The sequence below is a fragment of the Melitaea cinxia genome, chromosome 14 (assembly GCF_905220565.1).
Source record: "Melitaea cinxia chromosome 14, ilMelCinx1.1, whole genome shotgun sequence".
Classification (NCBI taxonomy): Eukaryota; Metazoa; Arthropoda; class Insecta; order Lepidoptera; family Nymphalidae; genus Melitaea; species Melitaea cinxia.
This window is the reverse complement of record NC_059407.1, coordinates 10,622,756-10,649,094: the sequence shown is the minus strand read 5'-3', so window position 1 is coordinate 10,649,094 and position 26,339 is coordinate 10,622,756. Positions and strand designations below refer to the sequence as shown.

General features: G+C 31.5%; 1 protein-coding gene across 1 annotated transcript in view; it reads left to right on the top strand.

The window, feature by feature from the left end:
* Positions 1-2,275: 2,275 nt before the first annotated feature.
* The window catches only part of LOC123659669 (glycogen-binding subunit 76A), a 52,315-nt gene continuing 28,251 nt past the window's right edge, over positions 2,276-26,339 (top strand). Inside the window, exon 1 of the mRNA XM_045594867.1 lies at positions 2,276-2,456. The gene's annotated coding sequence lies outside the window, so the exon portion shown is untranslated. The remainder of the gene's footprint in view (positions 2,457-26,339) is intronic.

The following is a 26,339-nucleotide window of genomic DNA, read 5'->3' as shown; positions in this document are numbered from 1 at the left end:
TGGCAAACGCAGTGTGGGACGTCCTCCGGCCCGTTGGACCGACGATCTACGTAAGATTGCCGGTGTAGGCTGGATGAGGATTGCGGAAGACCGGGATGTGTGGCGCGAACTTGGGGAGGCCTATGTCCAGCAGTGGACTGCGATAGGCTGAAGTGAGTGATATATAGGTACAAGAATTGCTTGTTTAATAGTATGACATTGGAATATTCATTTTAAAAAAAAAGAAAATCAGTAGGACGTCTCTAATTTACAAAAAAGATTCCATGCGTATTAATCGTAACATAAATTACCTAGGTCACAGTCACTAAACTCTGACTTCAGTAAGTCATAATATTAAAGAACATAATGGGTACGTTCCATTAAGCGACCGCAACCATGGTAACGCCCTTTTTATCGTTACACCTGAGACCCGTTCGTCGCGAGCGATTGCTCGACGTCATAGATGACGTCACTGACTAGCCCGTTGGCACAGTTTGTAGTGATCCTGCTTTCTGCTCCGAGGGTTGTGGGTTCGATTCCCACCCCGAGTCTGGGTGTAATATAAATATTTATTTATATATTTATATATGTATTATTTATAAGTATGTTTATCGAAAAAAAAATATGTAGCTATATACCAGTCGGCTGTAACCTATAACACAAGCATTAAGTTGCTTACTTTAGTAACAGACGACCGTGTGTGTATTGTGTAGATATTTATTTATTTATTTACTGTTCGCGACCACATCACGCCCATTTCGACACAAAATATAGGTGGGTCTGAGTTGGCTTTAATAAAAACGGCAAGAATTTGAACAAACAACTCAATGTAAAATTGTGAATGTTATCTCTTATTCGATTCGACAAAAAAGCAACGGGAGTTATAAATTCCCGGAAATCCACGTTGAATTAAGTTTTACTTCATTCCATGCGAAATATTTACTCACAACAGGGCTGGATTTAGAGGTCTGGAGGCCTCAGGGCAACAAAGGCGGGGAGGCCCTTTTGTTACACATGACCTACCATAGAAGATCGCTGCATCAGCATGCTTGCATGTACATTGCACATGGCACCTACGATCTACATGAACCCCACGTTGAACAAGATCAGCAATTGTAAGCAAGCATTGACGTCAATCATTGTCATCAATGGAAGTTTTCCTCCGAAGCCTGAAATGTGGAAGCGTCACTTTTGGTACAACCATTTGGTACGCACCAATTGTCATTATTGTAATTTTTAACGTAGTTGTAGTTTCTTTTTTTTGTAATTCACTTAAAAATTAATTTTAAATTTAATTTGCATTTTTTTGGGTCCTCCGGCACTCATTGGCCCCAAATTATTTTCAAAATAGAATGTAAAATTTTTTTAAAAGGTAAAACACGAAAAAAAATATGCAAGAAAAAGTTGTTTACTAATGTTTACTAGTCTGAAATTGATTTTTTTTCCGAAGTCTATTGTGGGTGGCCCCTCTTTTGTGGAGGCCCCGGGGCTGAAACCCCGATTAGCCCCGAGAGGCCCTCCCCTAAATACGGCCCGGACTCACAACCCCCATAGCTGCATGTTGTCACCATACCGCCGTATTGCGAACATACAACTGACAGCTGACAGTGCTTAAATATATCCCACTTATGAAATTCGCCTACAATGTCAGCGGCGTTTTTTACATTAATAGAACGGTAATTTAAGCTATTTTAAGCGGTCGTAGTCGATGGCGTTCCGGACCTTTAGTGGAGCGCACCCTATATGTATTTGAACTACATACATAACATATTATATTACGATTAACTTAAAAATAAAATTTTGAATTGTTTTGTTGGCCAATTAATACTTAGTGCTGTACTAGTATATTAGGAGCCGACCTTTTATTTTGATAATTTTTCATAAATTTTCATACCTACACAGGTAATTATAAAAGTCTTTATATATATCTTAATAATACATAAAATAATTTAAATGGAAATAAAAAAAAAAAATCGCAACTGATGTGGTGCAAAACAGTAACTCGTACGTAGTGGTATAGTGGTGGGGGAGGTGAGTATTAAATGTACCAAAATTCGTGTGACGTAAAATTCGTGTTTCGTAATTTATGGTTAATTTTAAAATGTCTACCAATGATTAAAGGAAAATAAATAGGTACCTAGGTATATATTTTTTATATGATAAGTTATGAACATAACATAGAAAAAAATAAGATATATGTAGAGGCTGTAGGATAGGGATGCTGACAGTTAGCATCGTTGCCGCTGACTACACGACGCATGCGCGTCGATTCTCACGACCTTCCCGCGTCCTTACTGCCAGTTGACGGCTCACGCCGGTCGCCGAAACGCCGTACATGTAAATAACAACTATAACGTTACACTTTCACTCTCGATAACGTTATAATATTTCTGTGTCGTAAAAAAATATATTAACGTGTTGTGATGTGGTATGGATTGTTGAATACTGTAACATACAAGCGGCTAACGTGACAAAAGGTTTGTATACATACTTTCCATTAAAAAAATGTAGGTAGTACATTATAAAAAATTCATACAGAAAATGTTTTATATCCACTATTTTATAATTAAATTCTTACGTTTAAAGTGTGTAGGATAAGCTAAAGTGGTGTGTGTTGACCTTCAACCCCCTGACCTTAGTTAAATCCTTTAGTTTAAACTTACTTTCTCCTTATCAATTACTAGCGATGTTTATATAATTACTATTTTCTGTATAAGGGCAGGGAGATGATGACTAAATACAGAGATTTCTAAACATTCCGAGTTTCGAGATTTTGATCTAACACCGATATATACCGGCTATAGTGTCTATGTATATGTGAACATTACACAAGATGAACACGGGAAACATTTACAAATCTTATTTTCTAAAATTAAATCTAAAAGGACTAACTACACTGATGGATTATATATAAGTAGTTACGCACACACATTGACATTCATCCCTACTCCCTATGGAACCGTGTCGAATTTTGGTAATAAGTATAAACACAACACCCAGTTCCTTATAAAGACTTTTAGTGCGATGCTCGGCCTAGACTCAGACGATCAAGTACATTTTCAGTTTCACTATAACATACACTTCCAAAAACTTTAAAATATCTTCGATGTCGAATATCTTCGAAAGAATTGGTCCTCTTACAGTTTGATTACTTGTATAGATTAGTTATTTTTACGCAAATTGATGTATTGGACATTTATTCACATTTCAAGTTGATTGTGACAACATATTTTAATTTCATCACTTCATCATCATCATCACTTCAGCCTATCGCAGTCCATTGCTGGACATAGGCCTCCACAAGTTCGTGCCAAAAATGGCGTGAACTCATGTGTGTTGCCCATTGTCACCACGCTGGGCAGGCGGGTTGGTGACCGCAGGGCTAGCTTTGTCATACCGAAGACGCTGCTGCCTGTTTCGACCTGTGTATTTTTCAAAGCCAGCAGTTGGATAGTTATCCTGCCATTTTTTAAGTTCCATGGAGGTAGTGGAACTGTGTTATCCCTTAGTCGCCACTTACAACAGCCACGGAAAGAGAGGGGGTGACTATATTCTTTACTGTCGTAGCCACATAGCTTTCGTAGTCACACAGCTTATTTTACTTTAGTTATTATTATTTACTTCATATTTAAGAAAGCTATTACGTTAAATTCATGTGCTTATTTCGACTTGCTCTTATTAGGTACTAATTGTGCCCGCGACTTCGTCCGCGTGAAATTTAACAAAAATTTTACTGTTCAGATCGCAGTTATAAAAAAATCTAAAATAAAAGTAGCCTAAGTTAATCCTTATTACATCAGCTGTCTGCCAGTTAGAGTCCCGTCAAAATCGGTCCAGCCGTTTCAGAGATTAGCCGGAACAAACAGAAAGACAGACAAAAATTGTAAGAAATTTTTTTTTGGTGTACCGTGCTATATATACATCCATACGTATTTAGTAAAAAGCGGTTATTTTAATATTACAAACAAAAACTCCAATTTCATTTATTTGTATAGATGTATAGATTAAATGATATTCTAGTTAGTTATTAGTTCTATGACAGTCTAAATTGAACTCAACTTAATCAAACTATACTTTTTATATGGGCTTAAAAAGTACTTATAATGTAAATTATTAATTACATAATTTTTATTTCGAAGATTTTGAAGCTGGTGATGCTGATCGACACGAGCCTCTCTCTGACAACGCATTAGCGTAACTTTTGTGCTTGTCTTATTATGCGTGTACCCCCGATACATCACAATGGCACACGAACATGATTTGTGCCATAATTATCCGTAAAAAATTAAATATGTTGTTGTATGTGAAAAATGAAGTGGAATGTATGTGGAAACATGAAGGTTTGTATTAGATGTAATATATCATAATATTATGATATATTTTTTTTCTCTGTTGATTTCGGGATGAAATGGTGCGATCTTAAAAAATTTTTTCGCGTTAGAATGACTGTCAAGAAACTTTGTTAGGCTAGGGTCGATGCCTTTGAAAATAGTAAAAAGTAAATTTTGCTGGAAATCGTGATAAACTGTTTTCAACCTTAAAACCTCCCCCTATCCCCACTTATCATCTCAATTCGCTATTAAATTGCTTTTAATCTTATTTTTATTACATTCTCTTAATTTTTTTAATGGGTTTCATCTTCTAATTTTTTGGTTTAAAAAATTATCGTCCCTGGATTGTATAGACCATCAAACGTCACGCTATGGCTCCAAGGATTGAAACAATAATTACAAATATCAATACACCAGTATTACTGCATTCGTCGTCCTATAATATTATTTTATGTTAGAGCGCGTTAATATTCTTATCTTTGGGATTGAAGAAAGGCTCTTTAACTTATAAAGCTTTATCAGGGAATACTATAAGCAATAAAAAATAAAGCAATACTACCCAATTGCGTTGTTCTGATAATGCATTGTTTATATCATCATGCCGTCATAGCTATTTTTTGTTTGTCAACTCATGATATATAAGTGATGTATCATAAGTAAACAGTACTATCGCAAATGTTTATAGCGACGAATTGAAGGTCATAGATAGATATGTAGAGATAAAAAAGTGATTAAAAAACCCTCGAAGAATGGGCGTGTCAAATCGAGAAGTTTCTTTTAGAGAAAGACACATGGAGCAAGAACTTCAAAAATATATTTATATAGGCATTATTCATTCCATACAGTTGCACAGCTTGCATTAGCTACAAATTAGGTTAAGTCGCGGTAGGTCCGTCCACTGACAAGTCCGATCAGATAGCTGTTGAAGGGATTGTGGACAAAGTTTCCCAAATTGAGAAACTATTAAAGACGCTGTCTAAGGATGACTCTATTGGTGATGTGCGATAAATACAAATTTTAGTTGACGTTAATACTGTTGTCGAGTAAAATCAATCACTTTTTTTGGGTATTCCCAGAGGGTTTTTAAATTATTATCAGCTTCTGATCAATCGATGGAATATTTTAAAAAGCTTAGTGACACACATTGAGAAGTAAGAATAAGCAGTATAAAGCAATCCGTTATCAAATTAGTGCTATCCACGATCCTTTGATTACTTTGACTTTTGAAACTCAGAAAACTGCGGTTCAATTCTTATATGAGGCCACTACTTAAGCGGACCAATTAAAATAATACAGCTTCATATTATACAATTGGTATGACATATAATCATTTGGTATAACATACTTTGTCAATAATATTATTAGTCAATTTATACAATCACCAACAGCTTAGATGTTTGTAAATGCTGCTCTTTCTTAGGAGAATATTTCAAACGTAGACTTTAAAAGTCATATTAAAACACTATAAATAATTGTGTTTGCTAGCAAACGAAAAAAAAAACCGACTCCAATTACATCGACGAGTAATACAATGTAGATCGACGAAAAAATAGTCAAGTAACTACGCGTTATCAAAGATTACTCAAAAAGTAGTTATCAGATCTCGATAAAATTTAAATGTGACCACATGATAAACATCAGCTTTCGATTAAATTAAAAATTATCAAAATCGGTACACCCAGTAAAAAGTTATTGCGGATTTTCGAGAGTTTCCCTCGATTTCTCTGGGATTCCATCATCAGATCCTGGTTTCCTTATCATGGTATCAAACTAGGGATATCTCCTTTCCAACAAAAAAAGAATTATCAAAATCGGTACAACTAGTAGAAAGTTATGCGGTATAATACAACGTAGGTCGAAGAAAAAAGCGTCAAGTAAAAACGCATTATTAGATATAACTCTAAAAGTAGTTGTTAGATCTCAAGTAAATTTAAACGGGGCCAACTGACACACACCACCTTTCTATTAAAAAAAAAAAATGTCGAAATTGGTCTACCCGGTCAAAAGTTCTGATGTAAAAAAAATACAGTAGTGAATTGAGAACCTCCTCCTTTTTTGGAAGTCGGTTAAAAAGGGAAAATATCCGCCAAACCGCAGTGAATTAGCGTGTTGGGTTACCTAAGCTCCAATCCTTCCCCTACATGAAGAAAGAGGCCTATGCCCAACAGTGGAATGTTACAGGCTGAATCGTATACAAAAGAAAACGTTAAAAAGCGTTTGCCAAGATACGAGTACGTAGAAGAAAAATACATGTCTCGCTCTATTTACGTCTTTCTGAGATTATATAACGAGATGTAAATGATCTTTATCACGTAGGCTTTTGTTGAAAACAATAATTGTGTCGTATTAGCGACATATTGGCGCTGCTGTTTTTGATGGCTAGCCAGGTATGTCCTATGATTTTGTCATACGGAAAATGACTATATTCAAGTAGGTACAGTCTGTAACATTACCAACAATTCACTAAATTGTTTATGAATTTATCAAATTGTATATAATAATATACTTATGTTTTAAGTAATGAAATGTTGCCAAGAGGTGTGTGTCGTTTATGTTTATTTTCGTTATTATTTAATTTAATTACTGTGCCAGCAGATATTCGAGCAATACAAAAAAGACTTGTTTATCATTTTTAACCGACCTCAAAAAAGGAGGAGGTTACTCAATTCGACCGTATGTATTTAGGTATGTTCGAGGATAACTTTGTCGTTTATGAATCGATTTTGATAATTCTTTTTTGTTGAAAAGGAGATATCCCAAGTGTCCAAGAATCCCAGAGAAATCGAGGGAAACGAAGCGAAACGAAATCCTCGAAAATCGTAGTGAGGACTAGTGCGTTTGTTATTTTTTTTCGTCAATTTAAGTTATTATTACTTGCCGATGTAATCGAAGTCGGTTTTTTTGTTTGCGAGCAAACACAATTATTATAGATGTGGTATAGCTTTTAAAAATATATACTTAGTATAAATGAAAATCTGAAAAGTTTTTTAATAAGTATTGAAAATAATTATTTTATTTCATTTAAATGCCTCAATTTTTCTTTGCACCGAAGTAACCTTTCTAGTCGCATTAGTTTTATAGTTTAGATAAATACTTAATAATCAAACCTAAGTAACAAAAATAATAATAATAATAATAAAATAAATAAATCAAATGCATTTAACACAAGCTTTATATAGCCTAATTACTTTGTATGTAAAAATCATTTGTGATTATATGAGGATTTAAAGAAAAGTTCTCCGTAGGCGCTAAAACCGTTGATGTTCAGTTTCTATCTTTTTTGTTGATAAATGAGCTCATAATTTGGAATATTTAAGTTTTTCCTTTGAAAAAGATATTTTACGATAACGTAATACATATTATTTATCTTATATCGATATATTTTTTGGCAATTGCTCACACTCCGGTGATTGGGAATTCAATTTCCGCTCGAGATGGATTTGAATTTGTACAAATATTTCTACCGGTCTGGTTGTCTGTTCTTGTGGGTCTCCCACCGTGCCCCGGAGAGCATGTTATGCAGTCGTTCCCGGTTAGTATCATAGACACCTGATAACGATAGTTACTCATTGTAGGATATATAGATATATATCCTACAATGAGTAACTATCGTTATCGTATCGTCGTTGGCAGATGCCAATCCGCAGTGGAGCAGCGTGGTGGATTAAGGTCTGAAACTTCTCCTACACGGAGAAAGAGGCCTATGCCCAGCAGTGAGATGTTACAGGTTGAATTGTATATTTGCTTATATCAAATATATAAATAGATATGTAATTTTTGGATACCAAACACCTTCTGCACCTACATTCTACATTTTGGTTTCTTAAAATTATAAACGAAGTAGGTAATCAGAATACAAATTTATAAATAGAGATGATTTTATTATTAAACCAAATAATAAGTATTCGGGCGAGTGGAATATTCCTTTTAATAATACGTTTATATATTTGTATATTATGACATTACAATTAAAAACAAAATTAAATATCTGTGACTTGCATTTAATTAAAACTAATTTAACATCATAATTGCTTTAAATATAAGATAAATGCATGGTAAATGATACCAAAATTGTGAAGAGCAAAAATCATTTTGAAGTGACCTTTTCTGTGTGATATTTTTACTAATTAGTAATTACTGGTAATATAGATTACCATATATATGCCATGACCTTTTTCGAGAATTTATCTACATGATTTTTATATCTTTTTGTTTATACTAGTTTATATTACAAATCAATGATAATCTTCTTAAACAAAAAGCACGAAAGCCAATATCGATATAATTTTATTGCGTGATGCTCAATTACAGCTTTGTACGATGTAGATAATTTACTCATTATAAATATTTATAAATTATTTGATATCATCTAGACAAAATAAATGTTACAAAGTGAATCGCCGTTGTCTCATAGAAATAATAAAACATGTTATTCGAATAAAGATTTTATTTTCTACTAGCTGACCCAACAGACGTCCAGTTTTGCGAACTGTGACGCTGACGTTGCGAAACTCGTGAATTTTATCTATTATTAGATTATCTATAATCGTTACGTTTTCAAAAATTTATAATTTTTTGATTTTTTATTCCGTAATAATCTTCTACAGAGTTTCAGAAAAGTGGAAAAATATCGGCTACAACAGATCCAGCCGTTCTCGAGTTTTGCGCTTAGTAACACAATTAGTGATATATTAAAATCATATAAATAATATCCATATTAGCAATCGTTTGGCGACTCTTACTTTATTTACCAAGAGAATATTTTATTATTCTCAGGAAAAACTTTCAGTCCTTAAGTAGGTATATTAAAAGTTATGTAAATTTATTATGGGTATTTAAGAAGTTAAGCTCCTTTAAACTATTAACTTATTAATTAGTAAATTTTCCATCTAGATTTAAATTGACAAAAGTAAATAATCAGGAAAGACGCTTTGCTTTCGAGGTAGAAAGAGGTACCTTACTTTTAATGTAAACGTTTAAGACGACCTGTATTTGACTTATTTTTATGTCAATTAACAAATGTTGTTTTGTCGATTAGTAGCATAAAAGCATAATATCGGAGTCGCTCAAGTAAATCAAGGACGAAATATGGTTTTCGTAAATGATATTTGTGTTTGCTAGCAAACGAAAAAAAAAAAAAAAACGATTCAATTACATCGACAAGTAATACAACGTAGGTAGACATAAAAATAATTAAGTAAATACGCGTTATCAAAGATTATTCAAAAAATAGTCATCAGATCTCGATCAAATTCAACTAAACCAAAAATCAAATCGGTACACCCAGTGAAGAGTTACACGGTATAATTCAACATAGGTCGACGATAAAATAGTCAAGTAAAAACGCATTATTAGATATAACTGGAAAAGTACTTGTTAGATCTCAAATACATTTAAATGTGACCACTTGACACGCAACACTGATTGATCCCAAACGTACGATAATTCAAGCCTACGTACGATGTACGATCCGTACCCTAGGATCGTACGCGATTGAAATTTGAAACTTGATGAAATTGAATACATTTGTTCAGGTTTATTTTTAGCGAACTGACAATTTTTCAATGTAATTGATACTTGAAATCTTTAATTTTAAGTTTTTTTTGGGTGATATTTGGTTCGAAAGTACGATAATTTCACGGCACTTTGTCGATCAAACGGGTAAAAATTTCTGGTAACACTGCATAAGCGGACTCTGTGGGTGGATCGTTCGCTTGTTTGCTACCCTGGTGGAACAATATTCTCGTTTACTTCTGCTACTCCTTAGTAATAAAATAAACAAATATACGTAAATATTAACTTATTGCAATACCATACCTGTGCTAACTTATAATGGGTAATCAAGTGGCTAGCGTGCCTTGAAGGGGCCCTGTATCAAAATTAGTAGGGAGCCAAAATGAAAAGTAAAGATTTCTCACAGAAAAAAAAACAAAAATGCTTGCATTAAATTAAAATAAATATTTATTAATTACTAGCTGTGCCCGCGACTTTGTCCGCGTGGAATTTAACAAAAAGTTATTGTTCAGTTCACAGAGTTATAAAATAAATATATTTCTAAAATAAAAGTAGCCTAAGTTACTCCTTAGTATATCAGATATCTGCCATTGAAAGTCCCGTCAAAATCGGTTCAGCCGTTTCAGAGATTAGCCGGAACAAACAGACAGATAGACAGACAAAAATTGTAAAAAATGTTAGTTTGGTATATGTACCGTGTATACATCCATATGAATTTAGTAAAAATCGGTTATCTTAACATTACAAACTCCAATTTTATTTATTTGTATAGATAAGTTATCACTTCCTCCTAGAATCGACAATAGTGACAAGTCTGATAGCCGTTCCTGTCTCATCAAAGTCCTTAGGTAATTTTTTGTCAGTTTTAGTTTTGAAAAACTTCTTTCAGCTGTTGCGTTTGTAATTGGAAGTGCCAAGAATATAAAGCATGCTGTACCTCCAAAAAATTGGATGCAAGGCTATTGTATTTTATCAGCAATAATTCCATGAGTTCCTTAATGGAGTAGATTTTTTTGAATTTCGGATTTTAAACATGTTTTCGGTACAATTAATTGCTTATAAAGATTAACTAAATCCCGCAATAACCGATTTAGGATGTTGCTAACTTTTGGGCGCAAGCTTAACTCGGGAAAAAGGAATTGCTTTTTTTTACTTTTGTCATTTCTGAAGTAGAAACTCTATAGGCACGTATGACAATTTTTTTGGTATGTTTTGCCCGGGAAGCACGAGATTAAGTGACAGCGTGGGTAATATTTTACTACTTTTTGTTTACACACGTTACGGCTGATACGGCGGTAGCTACGCCCCTAATTGGGTGTTGTGGTGTTTGTCTAGAATCAAACATCTATTGTGATTGAATACATAACTACTATCACTACACATGAACAATGCGCCATCACATCGTCATAAATTACCGTAATTTTTGTAAATAGTGTTTGTTATTTTAAATCTGTTTATAATTATAAAATATATGTATAAGTTTTTTTTCTATTGGTATCTTTACTCAGGAACCATTTTTTTTTTGTCTTGATAAAGTTATTCTATTGAATAATATTTATTGAGATATGATGATCGATTCGTTAGTATGGTGATAGGCTTATCTAATCAAACTATTATACGCGTATGTTGCTAGGTACTTATATTTTTTAACAGTTTGTCAATGTCAACAGTCTCTTGATTAAAGTGAAAATATTTTGCATAAACGAGATGCGATATTTTTAGAATTCTAGACTGTATTTAATATTATAAATGCATTTACTATAGTAGCCTAGTATCTAGTCACCAATTTGGTGTAGTAATGCCAAAAGTTCCTTTAACATCTAGGACAGCGGGCTTGATTCCGACTCTTAGCAGATATTGTTAAACAAATATTTCGTTATGTTTTGGGTAGATGTCCTTGTAATTTGTTATGATGCACCTTTTGTGCCCCAAAAACTATGTAGAGCTATCGGTCTTGGTTTTTACCATAAGCAAACGATAACACTTATTACTCCTGATAGAATAATTCTGAAGCAGTCAGGGAAAATAAAAATAGTACTTATTCACTTACACTTTATATTACAGATATTACAATTTTAGCTTTTAAGTTTTAAATGTTTACACTGGTAATTATTTAATTAACAATTTAACACTTCAAAATAATCAATTTAATTAATGGAATCTTGTTATTTAAAAGTGGGAAAAATCCATCATGGATACCCTCCGGCGCGGGGGCGCCAGAGGGTTATGTCAGACTCCAACTGACTAAAAAACCACCACGTGTGAGCAGTCGTCCGCCTGGGTGGAGCGAGATGGGGTCGCACTAGCATTCGCCACCCAAATAATAGAATCCTGTGTTAGCCACCACTGTGTTGTTAAATACTAGGTTATTTAGTTTATTCCAATTATTATCACTTTGTAAACAAAAATAAAGGAATATACTTTCTATTTAAGATACATTTTAACCAAACAGAACTAGAAGCTATTTTTAAAAATGTTTAGAAATTTATTAAACCAATTAAAAAAGGTTATTTTTAAAATAAGTCAACCAATTATTCTGAAGTATAGATAAAACTAAATATGTGGCTATTAACTTAATTGTAGTCTTTATCTACCCCTTGGTGCAGAGGTCAATATATCGCGTGTAGTCAGAATCGTGATGTTAATTCAGTACATACCTACATATCTTTTACACAACCCTACATAGAATTTTAAAATTGTTTTCAATATTTGTGTTAAAATTTATTTAGATAGGTATGTGTGCATTTATATATTGGTTAATTATGTATCTACTATATATTATATTTTTATTATCAATATGTTTAGATTGTACACGCTAATTTTGCGACTGTCTTATAAGTTTCCTGTGGCAGGACTACTGATAGAGATTCCACCATGGGATAAGTAGTGCAATAGTAGTAGTAGTAGTAGTAGTAGTAGTAGTAAATTATTAAATTGTTTTGTCTTATAAAATACTTAACGCTTCATACTAGATTTAAGAATGTTACCTAAAAAATAATTCTTACTAAATCTAATCTGGACAATGTTTTTATTTATTTTTAATTATAAAACCATTGTCCCGATAATAATAAGTTAAAAATGTAAAGAAGAAATTCAACTTGAATTTATGAAAATTCTAAATAGTCGAAGAGACTAGGTTAGACAAATTCTATTTGTTTGTACTTTCAAAATTGCTTGGTGATATTAATTAGTTAGTCAGGATATGTGATTTTTAATATATACGTGTATTACAATTTATAATGTCGCAATTAACTTAACCTTAGAGGTGAACAGCAACGGAATAGAGACGACTGGTTAACCGCATATTTCGTCATCTATTCACTATATTTATTGCTTCTTACATATTTCACTAGGTAAAGAATAGTAAGTAGCCTAAAGATTCCAAACGAATGGCACAAAAAATGCGTTAATGCGTAACAGAAATTGCGAATGAATGCGTAAACAGCATTTTTGGGTTAGTATGATATTATTTCGATTTTAGATAGCATGTTCACTTTCTCTGTACTTAAAACAAATATATCAGTAAAAAATTGAATAAAAATGACGTGTGAAGTTACTAAATAATTGTGCTTGTTATCAAACAAACAAAAAAAAGACTGAATTAAATTACTTATATGAGAACAACATTAACGTAGATAGTCGAAAATGTAGTTAATTAGATACTATTATAGATTATTCTGTCAAGTAACAGATTTCGAACAAAAAAAAAATAAACATCAAAATCGGTACACCCAGTTAAAAGTTATGAGAACCTCCTTTTTTGAAGTCGGTTAAAGAATTCATCTTTAATCCATTAACAAGTATTTGTATAATAAACGTAGTAAATTAATTTACATGACTAATAAAGTGATACAATTTTTCTTGTTAATAATAAAATTGACGTATTTTAATGTAAGGTCCAATTACGCAAATATCGAAAAAATCAAGCACTACTAGTTTATCGGTTAACTAAATATAGAATACATAATTACTAAAATAGGTAGCATTAAACAATAGTAAAATGATAAGATTATTTAGAGCCTTGACTTTGAGTTATTGGTTTTTCAAACTTGTCTATATTTACCTGTCAATGGAACCTTGTTTGTACTGCAAGCGGTAAGTAAACATTAAAAGCGGGCCAGCATGGCTTTACACTTAAAGTAAAATTTAATTTGCGTTCACACGTGTAAAGTAAACGCAAAAGTGCGATCTTCAATAAGCAAAGATCTTTTTATGTGTTCAAAGAATATCTATTTTTAACTACAGTACTAACAATTTCATTTTCATTTTTTTTTTAATAACTTAGGTGGCAAACAAGCATACGACCCAACTGATGGTACGCAGTCACCGTAGCATGCATTGCAAGTGCGTTGCCGAGCTTACTCCTTATCCTCTAAAGGAGCTCTGGCTACCTTACTCCCCACATAAAAAACAACAATATTTGAGATCAGTATTATTTTGTTGTAAGATGTTTCCTCAGTCGGGTTGCTCTTGGTTTTGACCAGCAGGCCTAGCATGCACGCCACGACAAAATTTTGTCGACCCCTTTTCTCGTATTATCTCTTTATATCTACAGTAGCTAACATGCGTGCACGCGATACTCTTCTCGTTACGTCAAGAAGAGATAATCATTAAATTTTAGTGATCTGTGATATTTATCTCTACGGAAGCTAACATGACATCGTAATTTTGTCGAATTTTGTCGTTTTAGGAAGAGAAACTTCTCGTCTTCAATATTATCGACGAGAAAGACGATAAATAAAAAATAAATAAAACCGGGTGCCTATTTTTTGTATACCATGGCGTTTCCCTATTATAATTATATAATTTCGGTATACGAAGAGCGGGAAATGCGAAAAGTCGAGTGAAGTGTGCCATATAATGACACAAAAAACGTATTTGCGCCCTGTTGCTTCTTATTCTAAATAATAATAATAATACTTTATTTTAGACCAAAGTATAAGTCCATATTGGGTTAGTACAACAAGACAAGACAACATTCAGAATAAAAAACAAAACAAAATTATGTTAAAAAAATCAATAACTAAAAATAAAATTAAATAGAATAAAAGTAAAATCAATAATCAAAAAAAAAATCAAAAATTCAAAAAATTTTAAAAATTAAAAAAAAAAAAAAAAAAAAACAAACAAACAATGCGTGATAGAATTACAATTATCTAATGTGCGACAAGATATAAAGCACAACACGAGCATATTGTTTTACATATATAATTAAATTCATTTACTTACGCCGTTTTATTTTCCATATTAGAGTTTTTTAAATTAGATATACACTTTTTATCTTAGCCAAAAGGCCGAGAACATTTTTAAATAAAACATGTGTCACTCGTTTGAAATTGGTCAATAACCTTGTAAATTCAACTTTACGACGTAAGAAATAAGAATGATATTCAGTTGTGATTATGGTTGATAATGTTTCTCTACTCGACAAGGCGAAGTCTTCGGAAGAGAATTTTGTCTCTCGTAGTGCGCATGTTAGGGTAATCGAGAAAATACTCGATGTAGACATAATCTTTCTCTCTCGTCAAGAGATATCTCGTTGTATGCATGCTAGGCCGGCTGGGTTGTGCTATGCGCTGGCTCAATAGAATGCTTATAGAAATAATAATAACAAATAAAGTAAATCGACCATTTCAATTATTTTTAAAACAATAAGAAAAAAACCGTAATAATTATGTAAATTGAAACTGTTGCATTTGTTGGCAACGCTTACATATATATGTAGTTATGCACATATATAATCAAGTAACATAAATTTATTTGCTTTCAAGTTGAACTACGACTTGGTCACGTTTGAACGTTTAATTAGTCCCAGACTGAAGGTACTATTAGCAGACACTGTATATAATTTTATCTAGTTGTAATTTAAAATTAGATCAAATGAACGAGAACGTCTAGCACTTATCCTACTTATAGAATTATGTGTTGTTTACTTGTCGTCAGTTTGTACCGAGATTTTAGTTTAAATTTATAATTTAAACTGTTATTTGATTTTAATAATTATTTTATTAATTGTCACATCTCTTTTACAACTTTTTCTTCATTTCTATAACTTTACGAAATAAGAAAAAACCGTGATATATAAAAAGCAGTATAGTAATAGTGATAAGTAATGATATAATGTTCTTTAATCGCAATACAAATTGTATAGCATTTTTTTTCATAAATAAAATCTAAATTTCATTATTTCTCCTGTCTCGTAATCAGTTCAGACGGGTTTAGATGCATACGAGCTGTTTACGATCTTTTATTCCTGTGCCAATTTTTCTCTCGCCGCCCGCCCACTGCTCCCGCGCACTGCACCGCTATTTATAGGTAGATAAAAGTGACATTGTTTTATACGAGCGTCCCTGCTAGTACATTTCCATGCGAAAACCGTTAACCTCAAATGATAAGGAGAAAGTACTTGTTGGAACTTTGTTATCGACTGTAGTGAGACCGTATCTAAATAATTATTGCCTTTTTATAATTAATACTCTAGTGATAGCCGGCTCTTTAATGCAGTTAATATTCTTAAAAATAATAAAATGGTAAACTAAAGAACTCGTTTAATTAATTTAGCTACTGTTCTTGTCCACATTTACTGATGCATACTGCGCCTATTAATAATCATGTCAAAAAAAAAAATTAAAGTTGTAAAAAAAGTAAAATATAAATAGTGTTTACAAAAGGATATATAGATTATAAAAATCTCTCGCTCTCGTTGGACCACCAGGCGATATCCAATATGATATGTAAGTGCCCATATTGGTGAAGAAATGACAGCTATTTATTTAATCAACTTTCTCTTTAATGTTATTTGCTAATTGGTCATCATTGCGACAATCTTTTTGATTGATACTAAATTAACAAGCCCAATAACGATCTAACTTAACTCTAAATTGGCCATCTTGCATTTCCTTTCGGGACAATATCAGGTTAAAGTTCTAAATCATTACAGCATCAAAGCTCTAAAATTTCATAATGACCACAGCCTAAAAGTTTCTCCTATCTCGTGTCTTCGTAACAGACGGATAGACGCACAAGTTTTATTCAAATATTGCTAAAAAACTATCAATAAATTACGAAAATTATTCGAAAACGGGATATTTTTTACCATGTTTATTATTTTCGCTTTGCGGAGCTCGATATTTCGACATTGACTTCGAATGTCTTGATCATGAGACATATCAGACAGAGATCAGTCTCGTGATCAAGACAAAATAATAAGCATGGTAAATATCCCGTTTTCGAATAATTTTCGTAATAGAAGTAACCATGTTAATCTAAAATCTTATATCAATAAACTCGTCTTAAAAAAATACTAAAATCACATATACACACGTCTTACTTACAATACGCTCTTTTTTTGTCGCAACGTAAAAACTAAATTGAAAGTGAAAATGGTATCCTTAATTAAAATCACGTGTTGATATTGTGATTGTTTAGTAAACATGTGTGATAACTCATTTACTGAATCGAGTAAATAACTAGTGAACCCAATAAATGTATGTAATATCTATCTGCATGATATTACTGATATCAAAGTTCATCCAATCAATACCTTGAAAACATAGGAAGAAATTGAAGAAATAAAGATTATTATTATTATTATTATTATTATAGGAAACATTCTTGAGATTTAATTTTAAAACGCATCTAATACAAACTTTCTGGGCCTCTAGTCAATCTAGATCCAGTACCAATCTTCTTATTTGTGCGGAAGACTCAGACGTTTTGTTTTGTGTCTAATTTTTTTTAAATATTTTACCCTAAAAGTATGACGTGCTTATGAAATAGATACGCAGTTCTTCTTTTTTTGTTTTGCATTATTTTTGGCAGCTTTTAATGCCTGGTTTGCCTTCCGACAACCCTGTGCGATCTTATGCAGTTGTCCGCTTTTTATTTTTTTAACAAAATATAATTTTAAAAAATGATACTGCAGATCTTGTTGATTGACTGTCGCATACAAATGAAAAATAATCTTTCAGTAAAAGTGAACTAATATCAGTATAAGAATATAAATGAGTAAACAATTCATATTAAGATGTTCGACTTGAAACCTAAGGTTAGGTCAAAAAATAATTAGTGAATGAACAACGCATGATATACCTATACAGTTTATCTAATATTTTATTTTAATGCATTTAGTTGTACCAGCTAAAAGTTTATAATTTGACTATTGTGAAATGTATTTTGGCCCATTTCTTCTATTTGATATTCATCATTACTAGATGTAAGGTTATATCATACTCGTTCATATTCACTTGCTACTTCAAACATTCATTCACTCTTTGTATCATTTTCGTATATTTTTACTAACTTATTTGTTAATTGGAACGTTATGTACATATTTTATCTACATCTTACGTGTAACTCATCATGATGTGTTGCTTTCATCAAAATAAGTAGTAGGCTGGTTTGACGAAATATCTTGAACGGTGACAGTAGATCACTGTCAAGCAATAATTATATGTACGACCTGACCCGACTCGATAAGCCCTAATAAGATCGGATTTCAGTTTGTTATTTACAAGTAGGATATAAACACTTGTTATCGTTGAATGTTTTCGATTTTAAATTACCTAATTATTTTTTTATTTTGTTCAAAATAATCAAGGTAATTAAGAATAACTACTGGATTAGTCATAATAACATAAATAGTGGTTTCTTTAAAGTAATTGTTAACAGTTCTTGTTTATTACATATTAATAAATGTAGCAATCATTATTTTTTTTAATATTTATGGAAAAAAAAGTTTTGTCACACAGTGACCACGTCACTTCCATCGTAAAGCAATGATTGCAAGTTCTTATATAGATTTTGTTACTATTACAAATATTAAATAATTCCCAATTTTTCGATACCTTCAATTCGGAACTTCGTTACATGTCTAATACAGATCATCATCATCATCATCATCATCACCATTTCAGCCTATTGCAGTCCACCACTGGACATAGGCTTCCACTACACAGATCACAGACACTACAATACAGATCACACAAAAGCATTTTTTTTCCTTATGATGCTTTGACGCTAAGTAACAATTTACTTATAAGCCTAGTAAAATAGAGTCAATGCGTTTATTGGTGAGACTAATCGTTCCCTCGAACCGTAGTCTAAGAACTTTAAAGTAATTTAAATACCTTGATTGCCCACGGTTATTAAAGGTTATCACACCAATAACAAGTGTGCCCCCAGAATGTGTTTATTATTAAAACGGCGCCTTAAATTATTCTTGGATTCAATGATATTTTCCCGAGAAATTTGAAAACAAAAATAAAGATTGTGTTTATTCTGGCAACGTCCGAGTACAGTAATATGATATCGATTTAGACTGAAAATTGCGCATTTGGAGTATTTCCTCTTTTATATTACTCGTGGGTTTTAATATAATGATGAATGAATAGCGTTTGAGTATTTTATTAAATTGTATTGTGTACATATTGTTTAATTGTTGATCTTTCACCTCAAGTCAGAGTCAGGCCTCGATTACTTACGGAAACAACAAACAAAATAACTTGTGGCAAATCTGATAAAATGGGTAATGTAGTTAATTATTTATATTCAGGTTAATTAGGCTTTAAGCTATAAATAAACAATTATAATTATACATGTGTTGTTTTGAAACATGATCGTAGTCGTAGTCAGTCCTTTCACAATTATAAGCGACTTAAAATATGTATCTTTTATAAAATTAGGGACTAACAGGCATGAATTTGTCCTTGTTACTATTTGCCAATTTACATAACTAATTTAAATAAATATAAATACTTAATTGTGTTCTTAATCTAATGAAAAGGAAATTTTGTTGTAGCTAAATGGTTTCTGAATGACAGTTTAATTAAACATAACTTTGATTCTGTCTAATCGTTTATAAATTCTATGGGTGTAGAATGAACATATACTTGTCCAAAATTATTCTAACGCACGGTGAGAGCAGAATAATTAGTTGGTGCGTATGTAAGTACTGCACGGTTACAGCTATCATGACGAAAGCTCCTAAAAATTAGCCTTTGGATATATTAGCTATTCAGAAAACCTGTCGCACTTAGTAAATAATTTCTATACAAATTTACATCGGATTATTTTAAAATTTGATACTTATGTAAAGTCTATCACCACTCTCTCAATTAATCTCTTCGTCACAATTTCATCATCGACTCTCGTCCTCAGTTCGTTACTCTGTAGCAGTAACATCAATGAACATTCATAAAATAGAATCCAAATATTTTGAGTAAATATTTTCTATATAAATTTACTTCGGATAATTTAAAAAATATATTTAAAGATTATTTTACATATATATACTAATATAATATTATAGAGCGTTAAAGTTTGTTTGCTTGTTTGAAACGAGATTTGTACGCGTTCTCAGAAGACTTTTTTTTATTAGAAATTTTGAGTTTTGGTTAATAAAGGGAATAAACACGCTGTGGCTTGTTGGAGAGTGTTAAAGGGAAGGGGAACTTGTGGGAAGTAACTAGAAATTCGAATGAAATAGCGTGGGTGTCTTGTGACGTTTCCTTTCTGGGTCATGGTATTCGCATGTATAATAAAATACCACAAACGATTTTGGAATTGTCTCAACATAAATTTAAAGTTTTTATTAAAAAAAAATTAATAGATAAAGCTTATTACTCGGTGCAGGATTACATAGTTGATAAACATGTGTGGACTTAGTGACGCTGTATTTCGTGCAACATGTTTCTAATTTTGTTCTAAAACACAGTTTATATATTATTTTCAAAAGAGTAACTGCGGAGTTTCTTGCCGATTCTTCTCTGCAGAATCTACATTCCGAATCGGTGGTAGCTTCACTTTTACTAAAATAATAATTAATTTTTAAAGTTTTAATTTGTAAAATGACGATTCGAAAGTGCTCTTGGAGCCTATTTGAAAAAAAATATATTAAAATAAACATACGTATGTAAAATTGAAATATAATAATGCATATGCCTAATTGTGTGTATATTATGTGTTCAACAGACATATTATGTAGGTAAGTAATTTGTTTTATTAAAGACTTTATCTCCAATTACAATTCTGTTGTTCGTTCCACATTATTTTAAACGTTGTTGTTAATGTCACTTTTATATCTCTACAAACTTATTCAAGGATATCTATTTTGACCGTAGATAAGAAGATTTAAACATTCTTTAGGTTGACTATCATATGGAAGTTTTGGATATCATTTTATTTATCGTTTTCCTATTACAATAAAAAAACACGTATTAGAAACTCCGAAATATTGTGTGAGTGCTTATAAAGTGGACTACCAAACTAAAACTAACTTAACAGTCAAAAACTTGAAAAAAAAAATGGCTAAACTTTAACATAACATTGTCAATCAAACTCTTTCGTTATGCAATACTTTTGCTTAAATTACCTTAAAGGTAAAATAACTGTTTTAAAATTCATTCAGTTAATTGATACACATCTAACTACGTTTTCAAACAATATCAAGAGAAATAAGATTAAGCTGTCAATTTAAAAAGGCAGCCATTTTAAATTGACAGCTACATAGACACCTATAGTACCTAATAGCAAAGATTTACATTTACTTTAACAATATGAAAATAGCTAAACCAAAATAATAGAACTTCACTTCTAGCTTTGTTTGTTTTATTTATTAAAAAATAATATCCTAGTAACCTCATTAGCATACACTAATGCACTCTATTGCCCTTTGGCACGTGTGTGTATATACATATACCTTTTGGCTATTGTCTTGCTTATGTATGTGTCGTTACGCTGCACGGCCGTCACGCTGCTTCGCCCCGTCTCGTCACATGCTCCCGTGGGCGTCGCCGAGAGTCCCTACGCATTACGCATACTCGTTAAAATATAGTTAACGACGACCTACATCATGAATGGCATTAGGATATTTTTACATATTGATATGAACGGATAAATCACTATTGTCGGCAATGCTATTTTTAATCGAATTTGTAGGAGTCAAGGAGAATCATGCTTTTTTTTATTGTCTATTTATTGATAATTGATATACATAACATAAAAAAAGTTATGTAAGAAAAAATACTTCGACCTAAAAATTCCTTTTTTATTTTTAATAAACTTACTTAAAATATTGTCGTACAGTTTTGATAATACGACTTGTTTTGGTTTTCTTTCGGTGTTTATTTTTCGTCTTATGAATATTAAGTAGGAAGGTACATTTGGCAAGAATATAGAATTTTAATATAAAAATAAATTAAACAGGTGTAATAAAGTCATTAGGATTACTCAAAATATTAGAAAGAGTTACAAGATACTAGAAAGTACGATGCCAGCGATTCATACACAACAACGATGTGAAAATATGCTCGTTTCTATTTTTCGCTGATGTTCTTGAAGGTCACCGGCGACGCGTGTGCGCAGCCCGCCCTCAACAAGTCCATTACCAGTTCAATGACCCGCGTCAACAATGTCAAAATATCTTTTAAATTAATGATGGAGCTACTCACATATTTGTAGTTTCTAATTTCCATATCTAATGAATTTTAAATACCAATTTAGTAATGTACTCGTATGTAAATCACATATTATTGTAATACTGATTAAATATTGTATCAGTGAAAGTAAAACCAAGCACTTTGTATTTTGTATACAATTAAAATTTTTATGAATATTTAAATGAAAAATTTCATTATATGCAAAGCTTTTATTGCATATTTGCATACGTTGTTCATACAGATAATAAGTGTCTATTTTACGATAATATTTGATAAATACTAATTTTATGTGTTAAAAATATACTATTTTTTTTAACGATTGCTGAAAATGTTCAGCAATATTAACATACCGATCGAGAAAAATAAAATTTGTTACCATCGTCCTCTTTTAGACTTGGTAACTTACAATAAAACAAAATAACATTATGTATTCGGAATTTTTGAATACTTGCTTACTTACTAAACATTTATCACCATAATGCTTTCAAAATATTTTTGATATCAAAGGTAAACTATTTCGATAGTTTTAGCATAGGAAAATTACACAAAATATCTATAGTTTAACTATTATATTTATACAAATAAAAAATAAATCTGTAATTTTAATATGGTATCTTATATATTTTATACCGACTAAATTTTGGCATGGTAGTGAATTTACCTCCAATCGTGCATTTCCTAATTATTATGCATTGTTTATATACGAGCTCATACCCATACATACCCAGATTACTAAATAGTTACTAATACATACTAATACATACGCTGGACAAACCGATTTTCTTGATAATACATACTTTTGTCACGAACCTATGAACGAAATCTAAAAAAGCGTAGTTTTACAAGTTAAAATAATTTTTATTTTTTTTTTTTGAATCGAATAATTATACGTAATAACCTGTAAGTATCGAAAACGTGAGTACAAGTAATTGTTTATATTATAATTATTAATAATATTATCGAAGTTTGTTATTTGTTTTCTCTTGTTACCCTAATGATAGCGTGAGTACTTTATATCAGAGTAAAGTTAATTTCTTACAATAACATTTTTTTTGATTGATCGACTTAATTGTGTATACGTATCTATATTAATATTATAAAACTGAAGAGTTTGTTTGTTAAATAATGTAAGGGAATACTGGTCCAAATTGAAAGCTTATTTATGTGTTGGATAGTCCATTTAAAGAAGAAGGCTATATAACATCACGCTACGACCAATAGGAGCATTAATTAATAAGAAGTGTTACGAAAACGGGAAAATATCCTTTTTTGAGCATTCGTTGCGTGCGCTGCTTGAGCAGTAAAAGCTATAAAAATAGTGTACGACAGAATTGATCGCCATTAAAGGTTTAAATTAAAGTCCGCGACAGCATATATATGTCTATCCATTAAAACCTGTTTTATGTTAATTTTGATCTACAATAATGGATTATTTGCGAAGATGGTTTTATAGACACGGTATTAATCCTCATAGAAATAAATACATTATTCATAAAAAGTACTTCTTTTTGAACAAAATTGTCCATGAAATCATTTGATTTCAATGAATATCTTACACGTTATCACAGTTACAAAATAACTCCGCAACGAATTAATGATCACAAAAAAAGATGAATTTATTGCATTATGTTTAGCCAGGAAAATAAATCTTGTGAATGAAAATAATTCATGAACCAGGCAATTTTATGAAGACAAACTTTGTCTTTAATTGCATTTGATTTGGACGCATAATTTAGGAGATAATGTAAAATCAAATGAAATTTTATTACATTTTCATGATCATCATCACAGCAGCCTTTCGCACTTTACTGGATATAGGCCTCCACAAGTTCACGCCAAAAATGGCGTGAACTCATGTGTTTTGCCCATAGTCACCATTCTACCAACTAGCTAGTTATTTATATGCAATACTACCTAACCTGACAGACGTTGTCTTGTATTGCGAACTGTCAAACGAACCTTAAATAATTGTTGTGTTTTGTGTAATTTTCTAACTTTATTGGCAAATTTCTTCTTAATCTTAGAAATAATAATAAATTTAACGATTCATTTATTATATATATGAATAATATATATATATATATAATTTGTTGAATGCATTTTAACAATATATTCAGAGGCGACTTAAGTAGAGAATAGTGTGTGTAGCGCTATTAACATTATTATATTATTAGGTTATTGGAGACAGTAATTTTACAAAGTATATTATTAGCTATCAGAATGGATAAATTTTGAATAACTTTGAATCTTCTACAATTACTGAACAGTTCACCTCTTAGTTGGTCAGCGTAAATTTCTTTCGTAATCGACACCAGTTCGATTAAAAATATAGAAATATCTCTTAGAAAAGTTACGGCCGTTTTCAATAATCTGTATCTGGTGTTGCCTACTAACGATAGATTATTATTGACGCAATTTGTATGGAGCTTATGTTAAAATTCTATCCCTAGCAAACAAATTCAGAAATAGAATATTGTAACGGGGCGTTAGAAATTAAATCAGCTGTAAAAACGGTTTAACTGTTTTAATTTAATAAAGTAAAACCGGTCAATACACGTGTCATTGTATCAGCTATATCATATAACTACAAGTTACTTAAACAGACAAAAACAAACTCGTAATCTAAATTAATCAATTATGTCTGTACATGTTATGAAGCTTAAATGATTGCAATGATACCATTCGATAGTTGTTGTTATTTTCAGTTACAATATTCTAGAAATATAATTTTATAGTCTAGGCATGAAAAATTACATTAACATAAACGGGATATTCCTGCAACTTACTCTATCCTTAGCTATAATGGTATAAAGCGGTTTTGGTATGCAAGCGACTGGCCCCGTTGTAACATTCCAGCCCGTGAGAGCCTGACAGGCTGTCGATTAATAAAATGTACGAGAGTTTAAATAGCTCCCTCAATAACTTTTTAACTTATTCTAATTTCACCACTATAGTTTCGGTTCTGTTCGGTTAGTTCGGTAATTTTATTCAAACTGATTTGGTGTATTATTGGACACTTGGACTTTGTACATACCATTAATTTTAATAAAGTTAATAAAATTAATTATAAATTTTCAACGAAAACATGTATTTGGGTGTAACGGATTTGCTTAAATTTTTGAAAATCACTTGAATAAATTGCAAAGCCTAGATGTTAAAAATTACCTTAATAATGTGTTATCAATTATAACTGCTAACATCATAAATAATCGAAAGTAATGGATTTCCTAACTTTAAATTACACATTTCGGAATTTGAATAGTGGCCCTACACACAAACGCAGATTGCTTAACGCTCGTCACCAGCGTAATCATACCCGACTATGGCTACCTAGGCCACTTTATCATGATTTTGAGCGATGTGATTGTCGGATAACACTTAACTATTTTCAGTCAAGATAATAAAATATGTTTTAATTTTATATTAATCTTACATATTAGACAAGTTTAATAAAGAGCTACCATAATTATGATTGCGTTGCTCTCATATCAAAATCATAGTCAAAATCGATGGAAAATTAAATGCTAAATTGTCCTTTAGCTTTTAATAATAACTTGATAAATAGTTAAAGGGTCGGTCCGCAATGCCTTTAAAGATGTCCTCGTGTACATAAATCTATGTACATACAAGTACCAACGTTTATGTTACTCAACACGCGTCACGCCTGACGTTGGAAACCGTTTCGACAGTCATAAATTATTATTAAACATAAAAACATTTGTAGGGTGATATCGGTTACCATGTTGCAATGAATGCTTGTGGCTTAGTACATATGAGATACAGGGCACGTCTGGCGTTTATTTCTGGTACAGTTAGGGTTCAACTGGTTCACTGTAAGTTGTCTTGTTTGTTAGTCTAGCTCAGGGCGAAAATTTGTATCTAACGCATACATTCCTTGTGATATTTAGGTAGATAGTACCTGGGTGACCGAGCTTAGCTCGGTATTTTTAGTAAATCGCGTTTTTTTGGAAATCATATTTAAATACGAATTATTTATTGATAAAATATGAATAATATTTTCCGATTTTACCGACATAATAATTATTTGAATAAAAAATCATAAATGCAATTAGAACAA